The sequence below is a fragment of the Schistocerca cancellata genome, unplaced genomic scaffold (genome assembly GCF_023864275.1).
Source record: "Schistocerca cancellata isolate TAMUIC-IGC-003103 unplaced genomic scaffold, iqSchCanc2.1 HiC_scaffold_24, whole genome shotgun sequence".
Classification (NCBI taxonomy): domain Eukaryota; kingdom Metazoa; phylum Arthropoda; class Insecta; order Orthoptera; family Acrididae; genus Schistocerca; species Schistocerca cancellata.
The window spans coordinates 1,087-10,000 of NW_026046089.1; the positions used below are offsets into that span (position 1 = coordinate 1,087).

Genomic DNA, 8,914 nt, shown 5'->3' on the forward strand with positions numbered 1-8,914 from the left:
CCAAGTTGTGCCGCAATCTACCCCAAGTTGTGCCGCAATCTACCCCACGTTGTGCCTTAACCTAACCCACGTTGTGCCTTAACCTAACCCACGTTGTGCCTTAACATAACCCACGTTGTGCCTTAACATAACCCACGTTGTGCCTTAACCTAACCCACGTTGTGCCTTAACCTGCTCTGTAAATGGCATATGACACGTTACATTAATGTATTGTTGTCCAACCGCAACCCGCTCAGAATGTTGTGTACACAGCTACGTGTCATCTCCCCATAACAGCTGTATTGCAGTGTGGTACGCCATAGAGACGTGTGGGAGTAATGGACGCAGTGGATGGCGATCAGCATGAGCCGTCTGTTCATGTAGTGGCGCGTGTATGCAGACATAGTAGTCTCTTCTCACACAATGTGATAGCACGGTGTCCCCGCGTTCCACATCTGCGACATGCTACAGAGGCCGGTTGACAGTTCGTCGCGCAATGGACATCGCATACGTACGGGGGGCACCTTCCACGTGCCCTCTAGTCGGGCACATTTTGTTGCGTGGATGTGAGCGGATGTAGTGTGTCTTGACACCTGACAGGCAGGCATGCAATAATAGTTGACTTTGCAAACGGGGATGGACGTGGACGTGTACGTTTACTGGTGACGTTACGCAAATGAACAACTGGTAACCCGTTGTGGTGCGGTTGATCTTGCTGGAGGTACATCTGTGAGGGCAACGATCGGTACAGCTATGACGCGGTTGTGTCAGCGATACCCACCACACCAATGAACGTGAATGTGGATCTGGGTGTGAAGCGATACGCGGCTGTGGGTGGGTGGGACTGTCCCCGGCCGGTGAGGGGGGGGGCCGCCCGGCGTGCTGGCCGCGCGGTGCGTGGGCGCACGCGCTACAGCCGGCTGGTGGGGGGCGCCCAGTGGCAGGCGCGCCGGCCGACGGACGCGGCAGGCGGCGCAGCTGCGCGCCGGGGCACCCTGCGCGCGGCGCCGTGCAGCCAAAGTGGGTCCTCGCCGGCCCGGTGCGAAGCGCGGTGGACATCTGCAGTGTGCTGGTCCGATTGAGGACTGTGTGCGTTGAGGATGCGCCGCCGCCCGGCACTCGGCGCCGCGACGCCGTCTGCTGCTCGGTCGCCCCAGCGGTTCTCGCTGGTGGTTTGTATCGCAGTTGTGCAGACGTGTTGGCACGTGCGCTGTGCTGGGAGAGTTCGCTTCGGCACCCACGTGGGGCCTTTGCCCTTCTGTGGCGCTGGCGTTGGAGCTGCCGGTCACCGTAGGTGGCGCGTGTTGTCTCCCGCCGGCAATGCCACGACAGCACGCTCCCGGGCCTCTGTCGGCAGCGGCAAGCTCAGTTGGGAGCACGGGTGGTCGCACCTAAAGCGTCTACTCGCCTAACTCCGGGCGATTGCGCCTCTCTCGAACCCGACCAAGTACTTAGGACGGCGCTGCGCGCCGCCGGGACCTGAGAGGGTTTCGAGGTGTATTGTGCAGGGGAGCTCAGCCTCCTCCTGTTTGCAGAATAATTGAGCGGACGCTTGCGTGTTCGCGCGGGCCCCCGGGACACACTCCCGGGCGGCCGGCTGCTCAGCTCTAGTTGACGCAGCTCCCTGGTTGATCCTGCCAGTAGTCATATGCTTGTCTCAAAGATTAAGCCATGCATGTCTCAGTACAAGCCGCATTAAGGTGAAACCGCGAATGGCTCATTAAATCAGTTATGGTTCCTTAGATCGTACCCACGTTACTTGGATAACTGTGGTAATTCTAGAGCTAATACATGCAAACAGAGTCCCGACCAGAGATGGAAGGGACGCTTTTATTAGATCAAAACCAATCGGTCGGCTCGTCCGGTCCGTTTGCCTTGGTGACTCTGAATAACTTTGGGCTGATCGCACGGTCCTCGTACCGGCGACGCATCTTTCAAATGTCTGCCTTATCAACTGTCGATGGTAGGTTCTGCGCCTACCATGGTTGTAACGGGTAACGGGGAATCAGGGTTCGATTCCGGAGAGGGGAGGGAGCCTGAGAAACGGCTACCACATCCAAGGAAGGCAGCAGGCGCGCAAATTACCCACTCCCGGCACGGGGAGGTAGTGACGAAAAATAACGATACGGGACTCATCCGAGGCCCCGTAATCGGAATGAGTACACTTTAAATCCTTTAACGAGTATCTATTGGAGGGCAAGTCTGGTGCCAGCAGCCGCGGTAATTCCAGCTCCAATAGCGTATATTAAAGTTGTTGCGGTTAAAAAGCTCGTAGTTGGATTTGTGTCCCACGCTGTTGGTTCACCGCCCGTCGGTGTTTAACTGGCATGTATCGTGGGACGTCCTGCCGGTGGGGCGAGCCGAAGGCGTGCGACCGCCTCGTGCGTGTTCGTGCGTCCCGAGGCGGACCCCGTTGAAATCCTACCAAGGTGCTCTTTATTGAGTGTCTGGGTGGGCCGGCACGTTTACTTTGAACAAATTAGAGTGCTTAAAGCAGGCAAGCCCGCCTGAATACTGTGTGCATGGAATAATGGAATAGGACCTCGGTTCTATTTTGTTGGTTTTCGGAACCCGAGGTAATGATTAATAGGGACAGGCGGGGGCATTCGTATTGCGACGTTAGAGGTGAAATTCTTGGATCGTCGCAAGACGAACAGAAGCGAAAGCATTTGCCAAGTATGTTTTCATTAATCAAGAACGAAAGTTAGAGGTTCGAAGGCGATCAGATACCGCCCTAGTTCTAACCATAAACGATGCCAGCCAGCGATCCGCCGCAGTTCCTCCGATGACTCGGCGGGCAGCCTCCGGGAAACCAAAGCTTTTGGGTTCCGGGGGAAGTATGGTTGCAAAGCTGAAACTTAAAGGAATTGACGGAAGGGCACCACCAGGAGTGGAGCCTGCGGCTTAATTTGACTCAACACGGGAAACCTCACCAGGCCCGGACACCGGAAGGATTGACAGATTGATAGCTCTTTCTTGATTCGGTGGGTGGTGGTGCATGGCCGTTCTTAGTTGGTGGAGCGATTTGTCTGGTTAATTCCGATAACGAACGAGACTCTAGCCTGCTAACTAGTCGCGTGACATCCTTCGTGCTGTCAGCGATTACTTTTCTTCTTAGAGGGACAGGCGGCTTCTAGCCGCACGAGATTGAGCAATAACAGGTCTGTGATGCCCTTAGATGTTCTGGGCCGCACGCGCGCTACACTGAAGGAATCAGCGTGTCTTCCTAGGCCGAAAGGTCGGGGTAACCCGCTGAACCTCCTTCGTGCTAGGGATTGGGGCTTGCAATTGTTCCCCATGAACGAGGAATTCCCAGTAAGCGCGAGTCATAAGCTCGCGTTGATTACGTCCCTGCCCTTTGTACACACCGCCCGTCGCTACTACCGATTGAATGATTTAGTGAGGTCTTCGGACTGGTACGATCGACTCTGTCGTTGCCGATGCTACCGAAAGATGACCAAACTTGATCATTTAGAGGAAGTAAAAGTCGTAACAAGGTTTCCGTAGGTTGAACCTGCGGAAGGATCATTACCGACTAGACTGCATGTCTTTCGATGTGCGTGTCGTGTCGCGCAACACGCTACCTGTACGGCAGCAGCCGTGCGCCGCGTGCGGAACCACGCGTGCCTCTCAAAACTAACTGAAAAATGTTGTGTGGTACGAGCGCTGAAGCTCTGGAGCGGCTGGCCTGCGGCACCTGGCGCCTGGCGCCGGTTTTGAATGACTTTCGCCCGAGTGCCTGTCCGCTCCGGTGTGGAGCCGTACGACGCCCATCGGCCGTGAGGCCGTTGGACACAGAACGCTGGAAACAGGGGCCGTCAAACGCCTCAGTCCCGCCTATGCAACTGTTTGAAAGAGACAGTGGAAACTAACAGAAAAGATCACCCAGGACGGTGGATCACTCGGCTCGTGGGTCGATGAAGAACGCAGCAAATTGCGCGTCGACATGTGAACTGCAGGGACACATGAACATCGACGTTTCGAACGCACATTGCGGTCCATGGATTCCGTTCCCGGGCCACGTCTGGCTGAGGGTCGGCTACGTATACTGAAGCGCGCGGCGTTTGTCCCGCTTCGGAGACCCTGGGAGTGTCGTGGCCGCCTGTGGGGCCGGCCGCGTCTCCTCAAACGTGCGATGCGCGCCCGTCGCCTGGCGGTTCGCATACCGGTACTTTCTCGGTAGCGTGCACAGCCGGCTGGCGGTGTGGCGTGCGACACCTCGTACAACGACCTCAGAGCAGGCGAGACTACCCGCTGAATTTAAGCATATTACTAAGCGGAGGAAAAGAAACTAACAAGGATTCCCCCAGTAGCGGCGAGCGAACAGGGAAGAGTCCCCAGCACCGAACCCCGCAGGCTGCCGCCTGTCGTGGCATGTGGTGTTTGGGAGGGTCCACTACCCCGACGCCTCGCGCCGAGCCCAAGTCCAACTTGAATGAGGCCACGGCCCGTAGAGGGTGCCAGGCCCGTAGCGGCCGGTGCGAGCGTCGGCGGGACCTCTCCTTCGAGTCGGGTTGCTTGAGAGTGCAGCTCCAAGTGGGTGGTAAACTCCATCTGAGACTAAATATGACCACGAGACCGATAGCGAACAAGTACCGTGAGGGAAAGTTGAAAAGAACTTTGAAGAGAGAGTTCAAAAGTACGTGAAACCGTTCTGGGGTAAACGTGAGAAGTCCGAAAGGTCGAACGGGTGAGATTCACGCCCATCCGGCCACTGGCTCCCGCCCTCGGCAGATGGGGCCGGCCGCCCGCGCGGAGCAATCCGCGGCGGGGTCGTGTCCGGTTGCCTTTCCACTCGCCGCGGGGTGGGGCCGTTCCGGTGTGCGGTGGGCCGCACTTCTCCCCTAGTAGGACGTCGCGACCCGCTGGGTGCCGGCCTACGGCCCGGGTGCGCAGCCTGTCCTTCCGCGGGCCTCGGTTCGCGTCTGTTGGGCAGAGCCCCGGTGTCCTGGCTGGCTGCTCGGCGGTATATCTGGAGGAGTCGATTCGCCCCTTTGGGCGCTCGGGCTCCCGGCAAGCGCGCGCGGTTCTTCCCGGATGACGGACCTACCTGGCCCGGCCCCGGACCCGCGCCGCTGTTGGCTCGGGATGCTCTCGGGCGGAATAATCGCTCCCGTCAGCGGCGCTTCAGCTTTGGACAATTTCACGACCCGTCTTGAAACACGGACCAAGGAGTCTAACATGTGCGCGAGTCATTGGGCTGTACGAAACCTAAAGGCGTAATGAAAGTGAAGGTCTCGCCTTGCGCGGGCCGAGGGAGGATGGGGCTTCCCCGCCCTTCACGGGGCGGCGGCCTCCGCACTCCCGGGGCGTCTCGTCCTCATTGCGAGGTGAGGCGCACCTAGAGCGTACACGTTGGGACCCGAAAGATGGTGAACTATGCCTGGCCAGGACGAAGTCAGGGGAAACCCTGATGGAGGTCCGTAGCGATTCTGACGTGCAAATCGATCGTCGGAGCTGGGTATAGGGGCGAAAGACTAATCGAACCATCTAGTAGCTGGTTCCCTCCGAAGTTTCCCTCAGGATAGCTGGTGCTCGTACGAGTCTCATCCGGTAAAGCGAATGATTAGAGGCCTTGGGGCCGAAACGACCTCAACCTATTCTCAAACTTTAAATGGGTGAGATCTCCGGCTTGCTTGATATGCTGAAGCCGCGAGCAAACGACTCGGATCGGAGTGCCAAGTGGGCCACTTTTGGTAAGCAGAACTGGCGCTGTGGGATGAACCAAACGCCGAGTTAAGGCGCCCGAATCGACGCTCATGGGAAACCATGAAAGGCGTTGGTTGCTTAAGACAGCAGGACGGTGGCCATGGAAGTCGGAATCCGCTAAGGAGTGTGTAACAACTCACCTGCCGAAGCAACTAGCCCTGAAAATGGATGGCGCTGAAGCGTCGTGCCTATACTCGGCCGTCAGTCTGGCAGTCATGGCCGGTCCTTGCGGCCGGCCGCGAAGCCCTGACGAGTAGGAGGGTCGCGGCGGTGGGCGCAGAAGGGTCTGGGCGTGAGCCTGCCTGGAGCCGCCGTCGGTGCAGATCTTGGTGGTAGTAGCAAATACTCCAGCGAGGCCCTGGAGGGCTGACGCGGAGAAGGGTTTCGTGTGAACAGCCGTTGCACACGAGTCAGTCGATCCTAAGCCCTAGGAGAAATCCGATGTTGATGGGGGCCGTCATAGCATGATGCACTTTGTGCTGGCCCCCGTTGGGCGAAAGGGAATCCGGTTCCTATTCCGGAACCCGGCAGCGGAACCGATACAAGTCGGGCCCCTCTTTTAGAGATGCTCGTCGGGGTAACCCAAAAGGACCCGGAGACGCCGTCGGGAGATCGGGGAAGAGTTTTCTTTTCTGCATGAGCGTTCGAGTTCCCTGGAATCCTCTAGCAGGGAGATAGGGTTTGGAACGCGAAGAGCACCGCAGTTGCGGCGGTGTCCCGATCTTCCCCTCGGACCTTGAAAATCCGGGAGAGGGCCACGTGGAGGTGTCGCGCCGGTTCGTACCCATATCCGCAGCAGGTCTCCAAGGTGAAGAGCCTCTAGTCGATAGAATAATGTAGGTAAGGGAAGTCGGCAAATTGGATCCGTAACTTCGGGATAAGGATTGGCTCTGAGGATCGGGGCGTGTCGGGCTTGGTCGGGAAGTGGGTCAGCGCTAACGTGCCGGGCCTGGGCGAGGTGAGTGCCGTAGGGGTGCCGGTAAGTGCGGGCGTTTAGCGCGGGCGTGGTCTGCTCTCGCCGTTGGTTGGCCTCGTGCTGGCCGGCGGTGCAGGATGCGCGCGCCTGCGCGGCGTTCGTGCCCCGGTGCTTCAACCTGCGCGCAGGATCCGAGCTCGGTCCCGTGCCTTGGCCTCCCACGGATCTTCCTTGCTGCGAGGCCGCGTCCGCCTTAGCGTGCTCCTCCGGGGGCGCGCGGGTGCGCGGATTCTCTTCGGCCGCCATTCAACGATCAACTCAGAACTGGCACGGACTGGGGGAATCCGACTGTCTAATTAAAACAAAGCATTGCGATGGCCCTAGCGGGTGTTGACGCAATGTGATTTCTGCCCAGTGCTCTGAATGTCAACGTGAAGAAATTCAAGCAAGCGCGGGTAAACGGCGGGAGTAACTTTCGATGTGCGTGTCGTGTCGCGCAACACGCTACCTGTACGGCAGCAGCCGTGCGCCGCGTGCGGAACCACGCGTGCCTCTCAAAACTAACTGAAAAATGTTGTGTGGTACGAGCGCTGAAGCTCTGGAGCGGCTGGCCTGCGGCACCTGGCGCCTGGCGCCGGTTTTGAATGACTTTCGCCCGAGTGCCTGTCCGCTCCGGTGTGGAGCCGTACGACGCCCATCGGCCGTGAGGCCGTTGGACACAGAACGCTGGAACAGGGGCCGTCAAACGCCTCAGTCCCGCCTATGCAACTGTTTTGAAAGAGACAGTGGAAACTAACAGAAAAGATCACCCAGGACGGTGGATCACTCGGCTCGTGGGTCGATGAAGAACGCAGCAAATTGCGCGTCGACATGTGAACTGCAGGACACATGAACATCGACGTTTCGAACGCACATTGCGGTCCATGGATTCCGTTCCCGGGCCACGTCTGGCTGAGGGTCGGCTACGTATACTGAAGCGCGCGGCGTTTGTCCCGCTTCGGAGACCTGGGAGTGTCGTGGCCGCCTGTGGGGCCGGCCGCGTCTCCTCAAACGTGCGATGCGCGCCCGTCGCCTGGCGGTTCGCATACCGGTACTTTCTCGGTAGCGTGCACAGCCGGCTGGCGGTGTGGCGTGCGACACCTCGTACAACGACCTCAGAGCAGGCGAGACTACCCGCTGAATTTAAGCATATTACTAAGCGGAGGAAAAGAAACTAACAAGGATTCCCCCAGTAGCGGCGAGCGAACAGGGAAGAGTCCAGCACCGAACCCCGCAGGCTGCCGCCTGTCGTGGCATGTGGTGTTTGGGAGGGTCCACTACCCCGACGCCTCGCGCCGAGCCCAAGTCCAACTTGAATGAGGCCACGGCCCGTAGAGGGTGCCAGGCCCGTAGCGGCCGGTGCGAGCGTCGGCGGGACCTCTCCTTCGAGTCGGGTTGCTTGAGAGTGCAGCTCCAAGTGGGTGGTAAACTCCATCTGAGACTAAATATGACCACGAGACCGATAGCGAACAAGTACCGTGAGGGAAAGTTGAAAAGAACTTTGAAGAGAGAGTTCAAAAGTACGTGAAACCGTTCTGGGGTAAACGTGAGAAGTCCGAAAGGTCGAACGGGTGAGATTCACGCCCATCCGGCCACTGGCTCCCGCCCTCGGCAGATGGGGCCGGCCGCCCGCGCGGAGCAATCCGCGGCGGGGTCGTGTCCGGTTGCCTTTCCACTCGCCGCGGGGTGGGGCCGTTCCGGTGTGCGGTGGGCCGCACTTCTCCCCTAGTAGGACGTCGCGACCCGCTGGGTGCCGGCCTACGGCCCGGGTGCGCAGCCTGTCCTTCCGCGGGCCTCGGTTCGCGTCTGTTGGGCAGAGCCCCGGTGTCCTGGCTGGCTGCTCGGCGGTATATCTGGAGGAGTCGATTCGCCCCTTTGGGCGCTCGGGCTCCCGGCAAGCGCGCGCGGTTCTTCCCGGATGACGGACCTACCTGGCCCGGCCCCGGACCCGCGCCGCTGTTGGCTCGGGATGCTCTCGGGCGGAATAATCGCTCCCGTCAGCGGCGCTTCAGCTTTGGACAATTTCACGACCCGTCTTGAAACACGGACCAAGGAGTCTAACATGTGCGCGAGTCATTGGGCTGTACGAAACCTAAAGGCGTAATGAAAGTGAAGGTCTCGCCTTGCGCGGGCCGAGGGAGGATGGGGCTTCCCCGCCCTTCACGGGGCGGCGGCCTCCGCACTCCCGGGGCGTCTCGTCCTCATTGCGAGGTGAGGCGCACCTAGAGCGTACACGTTGGGACCCGAAAGATGGTGAACTATGCCTGGCCA

The 8,914-nt window shown here is 59.2% G+C and overlaps 4 non-coding genes across 4 annotated transcripts in view; all 4 read left to right on the plus strand.

Annotated features, from left to right (window-relative positions):
• Positions 1-1,600: 1,600 nt before the first annotated feature.
• LOC126110658 (small subunit ribosomal RNA) lies at positions 1,601-3,510 on the plus strand. The gene has a single exon (XR_007523827.1). It is a non-coding gene; the product is annotated as a small subunit ribosomal RNA (ribosomal RNA).
• A 351-nt stretch (positions 3,511-3,861) lies between these two features.
• On the plus strand, positions 3,862-4,017 carry LOC126110655 (5.8S ribosomal RNA). Its single transcript, XR_007523825.1, has one exon. It is a non-coding gene; the product is annotated as a 5.8S ribosomal RNA (ribosomal RNA).
• A 3,393-nt stretch (positions 4,018-7,410) lies between these two features.
• On the plus strand, positions 7,411-7,565 carry LOC126110662 (5.8S ribosomal RNA). The gene has a single exon (XR_007523830.1). It is a non-coding gene; the product is annotated as a 5.8S ribosomal RNA (ribosomal RNA).
• Positions 7,566-7,753: 188 nt separating this feature from the next.
• Positions 7,754-8,914, plus strand: part of LOC126110659 (large subunit ribosomal RNA) — a 4,222-nt gene continuing 3,061 nt past the window's right edge. Inside the window, exon 1 of the ribosomal RNA XR_007523828.1 lies at positions 7,754-8,914. This exon is cut by the window's right edge and continues 3,061 nt beyond it. This is a non-coding gene — a ribosomal RNA (large subunit ribosomal RNA).